This window comes from Triticum aestivum, chromosome 7A (genome assembly GCF_018294505.1).
Source record: "Triticum aestivum cultivar Chinese Spring chromosome 7A, IWGSC CS RefSeq v2.1, whole genome shotgun sequence".
NCBI lineage: Eukaryota > Viridiplantae > Streptophyta > Magnoliopsida > Poales > Poaceae > Triticum > Triticum aestivum.
In genome coordinates this window covers 224,075,684-224,083,199 of record NC_057812.1, presented here as the reverse complement: position 1 = coordinate 224,083,199, position 7,516 = coordinate 224,075,684, and positions in this window count along the sequence as shown.

The window sequence follows — 7,516 nt, the reverse complement described above, 5'->3', positions numbered from 1 at the left end:
GCCCCGTTCAGCTCTCGGACTGAACAAAAAAATGATACACTTCAGAACTTGCAATTTCAAAGAATATACTGAATAAATATGTCGCCCACCCGATTGAGGTCAGGATAAACAAGTATGAGGATGGTAAGCGAGTGATTTTTCTCTTATTTCTTCTACTACTTAGTACAGTAGCTAATACAAGAAGATAGAGACACATGCATGTTGTTGTTTTGATTGCACAGAATTCGATCATCGCTGGCTAAATTCGTGAGATGATTTGTGAAATGTCGTCCTGATTTTGGTTAAGATACCTCGGTGGAGAGGTGGCGGGAGCGCATGAGCCTCCTTGGCACGAGCCGGCGTCGCTCCTCCGCCTGCGCTCGCTGGAGCAGGGAGCCACCGAGCCTCCTCGCCGCGCATCGAACCGCCGCCATCGTCTCCGGCCTGCCAACAGTTGCTTAGGGATTTGGAAGAAGAAAATGAAAAGGGGAGGAGATGATTGGGGGTCTGACCTTGATGGCGTCAGGTAGCAGTGAAGCTGCATCGTGCATGCCTTCGGGACAGGGGAGGAGGAAGACGTCCCGTCGATGGCGTCCCGGTGCTCAAGCAACAACGGCGTGTTGGATCTGCAAGGGAGACAAGATGAGGTGAGGAAGAGAGGAGGGATGTGACGAGGACAAATGGAGGGACTCACCTGAGTCGCCGGAGCAACGCTGGAGCCACGTCGGCGAGGTGCCAGAACGCAAGAGGCAGATCTGGTCGGGGGAAAGGGAGCAACAGAGGTAGTGGATCTCAGATCTGTCCTGCATGGATCTGCTACTGGAGGTGGAGGGAGGGAGGAAGAGAAGGGGTCGCCGGCGGTGGAGGAGGCCGGGGTTGGGGGAGGTCTGCGGCGGCGGCTGGGTTGGAGGGGATCGATCTAGAGAGGGGGAAGAGGTGGGTTGGAGGGGATCGATCTAGAGAGGGGGAAGAGGTGGGTTGGAGGGGATCGATCCAGAGAGGAGTCGTGGGGATCCATGCCATGTCGTCGCCGCGCGCGCACCGGATCTCGCCGCGCGCGCGCGCCGGATCTCACCAGTCGTCGATTCCCGCCTGAGGTCGCCGGAGGTGGCGGCAGCAAGGGAGTGGTGGAGCGCTAGGGTTCGGTTCAAGAGAGAGAGAGGAGGGCACGACGGGTTGGGTGGGGTTCGCGAGAGAGAGAGGGGGGTTGCTGCGGTTGGTTGGATGGACCGACGGACGGATGGATGATGTATTGATGGACAGATGTTTGCCATGTCATCAATCCATGTCATGATTGGTTGCACCAATCAGAATTAAGCTTATGTAGTATTGTTTTATCCTTTTGTTTCTCTTATTTTTTTAACCTCTTATTCCGGATAACATTCAACACTAAAAGAGGAGGTAGCCTGTGTTTCGGCCGCAACAGAGAGGAGTTTTCATTTACTAAGGGAGTTTTCATTTTCTTTGCACAAAAAATTCATTTTCCATTTTTTGAGTGCCCGAAATGAGTTTTTTTTGTGAAGGACCTCCCAAATAATTATTGCAAAATTGGACCAAATCATTTTTCTAAAATACTAGGCCATATCTAATGCACAATTGACCAAATGGTTGGGTGTAAAAAGATTTGATCCACCTCTCGTGAAAAAGACAAATTTCCACCGATTCAGCTAGAAGCGGGTCAAATTTGAACTGCAGCTGCCTCATAGTTTGCTCTTTATTTTTTCCAAAAATCATTTCTAGGTACATAAGTATCTATTTAATCAGAGAAACACCAAAAAAATTCCAAGATTCAACCACTAGCTAGGAACGGTCATTCCCGCCGTTTTGATCGCATTTTGAAACGGGCATAAAAAATTCAAAACAAATCAAAAAATTGGGAAACCTTCACATTGTGTCATCATATGTGGCCAAGTTCCTAGGAAAAATAACAAACTTGTAATACGTCAATTCTTTTAAAAATGTGTTCTCAGAAACGAGCTATCACGTGTGGAGATTAATGGCTTTCAAGCCAAATGATCAATCTTATGGCCACATTCATGGCATAGTTTGTTCAAATGATCTCATATTGTGCACAAGGGTGCATATTGGAATGGCAAACAATGTTGCCTAAGGAAGTTTTCATTTTCGTTGGACGAAAAACCATTTTCCATTTTTCGAGTGCCCAAAAGGAGGTTTTTTTGTGAAGGACCTCCCAAATAATTGTTGCAAAATTGGACCAAATCAATTTTATAAAATACTAGGACATATTTAATGCACAGTTGAGAAAATTGTTGGGTGTAAAAAGTTTTGATCCACCTCTCGTGAAAAAGAGAAATTTCCTCCGATTCAGTTGGAAGCGGGTCAAATTTGAACTGCAGCTGCCTCATAGTTTGCTATTTATTTTTTCCAAAAATCATTTCTAGGTACATAAGTATCTTTTTAATCAGAGAAACACCAACAAAATTCCAAGATTCAACCACTGGCTAGGAATGGTCATTCCCGCCGTTTTGACCGCATTTTGAAACGGACATAAAAAATTCAAAAAAAATCAAAAAATTGGGAAACCTTCGCATTGTGTCATCATATGTGGCCAAGTTCCTAGGAAAAATAACAAACTTGTAATATGACAATTATTATAAAAAGTGTTCTTAGAAACGAGCTATCATGTGTGGAGATCAATGGCTTTCAAGCCAAATGATCAATCTTATGGCCACATTCATGGCATAGTTTGTTCAAATGATCTCATATTGTGCACAAGAGTGCATATTGTAATGGCAAACAATGTTGTCTAAGGAAGTTTTCATTTTCGTTGGACGAAAAAACCATTTTCCATTTTTCGAGTGCCCGAAAGGAGGTTTTTTTGTGAAGGAACTACCAAATAATTGTTGCAAAATTGGACCAAATCATTTTTATAAAATACTAGGCCATATTTAATGCACAATTGACAAAATGGTTGGGTGTAAAAAATTTTGATCCACCTCTCGTGAAAAAGACAAATTTCCGCCGATTCAGTTGGAAGCGGGTCAAATTTGAACTGGAGCTGCCTCATAGTTTGCTATTTATTTTTTCCAAAAATCATTTCTAGTTACATAAGGACCTATTTAATCATAAATACATGGTTTGGTGGCGATACGTCGAGGTTTGGGCGGTGGCCGAGGGCCCCAACTCTAGAGCGCGTAAACTCGCATGCCCGTCGCGTGGTCACCGCGTGACCGTAATGTTGCCATGTGTTCTGGGCGGCCTAGGCATGTCTAGTGGGTTGGGCACTCCCCAGGTTGGTGCTAGGAAGAAAATTACAACATAAGATTCTCACGAGGAGACCGATCGATGCTCAAACATGAATTAGCAGCCAAGTGTTTGATTAGCGGTACGGGAAATGCACATGGCCAATGGGCGTGAGTTTTGGCTGAGGATGATCATCTACTAAGGAGAATGTCTTCACAAATTTTTAGCTCAAAAGGAGGATCCTAGGTGGTACTTGCTTTGCAAAGTACCACGCTGGACAAAAATATGAATGTTGAAGCTGGGCTCAAAATAATGAATGGAGTGAGCTGAAATTTTGTGGAGGATGGTTATTTGGGCATAGGAAAGCATTGTAGAAAATTGATACCATTTGGACATGCCAAAGTAGTACTTCCTTCACAATGCTCTTCTATGGACAGAAACTTGGGAAAACTAGTGAGAGAGATTGGATGAATGAAATGAGCTCAAAATTGGTGTAGGTAAGTTACTTAGGTATGGTCATGCGCTGGTAAATTTTCAGATCATTTGGGTAAGCCTAGCTAGTACTTACTTCACAAAGCTTCTCTCGAGGTAGAAACTTTGGAAATTTCCCGAGAAAGATTTACTAGGAAAATTGAGCTGAATATTACCATGTGGCAATGATTTGGGTATGGAAGAGTGCCCGAAAAGTTTGAGGGTAATAGGAGGGGTCTATATAACACTTGCTTTGCAACGTGCCAATTTGGCCATAAAATATAAATTGAACCTGGGCTCACATAGATGATTTGACTGAGCTGCAATTTGGAGGAGGGTGATAATTTGGGCATATGAAGGAACTGTATAAATTTCATGTCATTTAGAGATATAAAAAAGGTACTTCCTTCACAATGCTTCTAGGTGGACAAAAACTTTGGAAATTTGCCGAGGAAGATTTGCTAGGCAAATGGAGCTGAATTTTGTCATGCGGTAATGATTTGGATAGGAAAGAGTGCCCAAAAATTCCGAGGGCAATCAAGAATATATAAATAGCACTTCCTTCATAAAGTGTTGTTGTGAACAGAATAGGAAAATGAATATTGTTGAATTAGTTTTGAACTAGGCAAGGAAGGATTTTTACATATTTGATGAAGATATGCCCCAAAGAATTTATGAGATTTTTTTGGGAATTTTGGGAATGATAGAAATATAGGTTGCTTCACAACCTAGGGCAAAAACTGCCACATGGACATGACACATAGGCAAAACTGATGAGATGGCGCCTAGTCATCACAACCCACCACAATCTACAAGGCTATGACCATCTATATTGGTCATTAAAAACTAGAAATAAGGCAGCGGACTAGCACTGTTTGCTTTGTGACCATTTCGTGTAAGGAAATTACGACCTTTCTGACCAAAATGGTCGCAATGGTTTAGGGTTTGGAGCCCCCTGAACAGCTTTTGACCAATTGGTCTAAAATGGTCATAAATTTATGACCAATTCTTCGAGGGTCACTGACAGAAGGTCATAAGTTGACATATTTCTTGTAGTGGTCGTGCCATAGAGCTCTCGCAGCGTCTGGTGCTTGGCCGGGTCGAACTCCCACAAGTTGAATACCCATTGTTGACACGGGAGAATCCGGCGGAAGAGCATGACCTGGACCATGTTGACGAGCTTGATTTTCTTGCTCATCATGTTCTTGATGCAGGTCTGGAGTCCGGTCATCTCTACCGAGGAACCCCAGGACAGGCCCTTCTCTTTCCAGGAGGTAAGCCATGTGGGGATTCCGGATCGAAATTCGGGGGCCGCCACCCAGTTGGTGTCGCGCGGCTCGGTGATGTAGAACCACCCCGATTGCCACCCCTTTATGGTCTCCACATAGGAGCCTTCGAGCCAGGTGACATTAGGCGTCTTGCCCACCATGGCGCCTCCGCACTCTGCTTGCTGGCCGACCACCACCTTCGGTTTGACATTGAAGGTCCTCAGCCACAGGCCGAAATGGGGCTTGATGCGGAGGAAGGCATCACACACGACGATAAACGCCGAGATGTTGAGGATGAAATTGGGGGCCGGATCATGAAAATCCAGCCTGTAGTAGAACATGAGCCCGCGGACAAACGGGTGGAGAGGAAATCCCAGTCCGCGAACAAAGTGGGTAAGAAAAACTACCCTCTCATGGGGTTCGGGCATTGGGATGATCTGCCCTGCATCTGGCAGCCGGTGCGCAATATCCGCGGCTAGATATCCTGCTTCCCGTAACTTTATGATGTTCTCCGTGACAGAGGAGACCATCCACTTGCCTTCTGCTCCGAACATGCTTGGAGTGGTTTGAGAAGAAGAACGCGAGCTTGGGCGCTAGAGCTCGAGAGTGTGTGAGAATGGATAAGCGAGGAGGTAGAAGGCGTGGGTAAAAGGGGGTAAATCCTTGTCCCTTTATAAGGGCGAAAGAGGCGATGCGTCTCCCCACTTGCCTGGTAAGACCGCTTATTCCCCAGGCGCCGCAATTGATGGCGCGGTTGGGTTACCCACGTCCTTACTAATGAGAATCCCGTAATAAGGGGGACACGATCTCTGCTTTGACAAAACGTGTCAAGAAAACCTCCCCATGTTATGTGCGGTGCTGGTTGAGGAAAACGGTTCGAATAATGACCGAGCCATGACATGACGTCGTGCTGTCAGAACGCGTTAGCAGATTAGATTTGTGGAAATGTTATTCTCTCTGTGGTAGTATGTGGAGCTTGTTTTGCAGAACCGGACACTATTCTGGTGTTCAAAATCTTCTATGGAGTATTCGGAGGAGGAACCCGCCTTGCAATGCCGAAGACAATACTGCGAGGCGGACTCATCGTCATTGAAGCCTGGCTCAGGGGCTACTGAGGGAGTCCTGGATTGGGGGGTCTCCGGATAGCCGGACTATATCCTTTGGCCGGACTGTTGGGCTATGAAGATACAAGATTGAAGACTCCGTCCCGTGTCCGGATGAGACTCCCCTTGACGTGGAAGGCAAGCTAGGCAATACAGATATGTAGATCTCCTCCCTTGTAACCGACTCTGTGTAACCCTAGCCCCCTCCGGTGTCTATATAAATCGGAGGGTTTAGTCCGTAGGACAACAGACAATCATACCATAGGCTACCTTCTAGGGTTTAGCCTCTACAATCTCGTGGTAGATCACCTCTTGTAATACTCATATCATCAAGAACAATCACGCAGGACGTAGGGTATTACCTCCTTCAAGAGGGCCCGAACCTGTGTAAACATCGTGTCCCCTGCCTCCTGTTACCATCCGCCTTAGACGCACAGTTCGGGACCCCCTACCCGAGATCCGCCGGTTTTGACACCGACAGCGATACAAACCCCAAAGAAATGAAAAAAAATACAATCTGGTCCTTGGAGGCCCAACCCACTTCAACCACCGAATAATGTTAACTATTTTTTTGCATAGTAATAAGTGTCTTATTAAAAACATAAAGATTCAGTTACAAGCCACGTAAACATGGACATTACAAGACTGAAAAGATAGGATAATTGATGACCCACAAGTATAGGGGATCTATCGTAGTCCTTTCGATAAGTAAGAGTGTCGAACCCAACGAGGAGCAGAAGGAAATGATAAGCGGTTTTCAGCAAGGTGTTCTCTGCAAGTACTAAAATAAGTGGTAACAGATAGTTTTGTGATAAGATAAATTGTAACGAGCAACAAGTAACAAAAGTAAATAAAGTGCAGCAAGGTGGCCCAATCCTTTTTGTAGCAAAGGACAAGCCGGAACAAACTCTTATAATAGGAAAAGCGCTCCCGAGGACACATGGGAATATCGTCAAGCTAGTTTACATCACGTTCATATTATTCGCGTTAGATACTTTGATAATTTGATATGTGGGTGGACCGGTGCTTGGGTGTTGTTCTTACTTGAACAAGCATCCCACTTATGATTAACCTCTATTGCAAGCATCCGCAACTACAACAAAAGTATTAAGGTAAACCTAACCATAGCATGAAACATATGGATCCAAATCAGTCCCTTACGAAGCAACGCATAAACTAGGGTTTAAGCTTCTGTCACTCTAGGAACCCATCATCTACTTATTACTTCCCAATGCCTTCCTCTAGGCCCAAATAATGGTGAAGTGTTATGTAGTCGACGTTCACATAACACCACTAGAGGCTAGACAACATACATCTTATCAAAATATCAAACGAATACCAAATTCACATGACTACTAATAGCAAGACTTCTCCCTTGTCCTCAGGAACAAACGTAATTACTCACAAAGCATATTCATGTTCATAATCAGAGGGGTAATGATATGCATATAGGATCTGAACATATGATCTTCCACCAAATAAACCAACTAG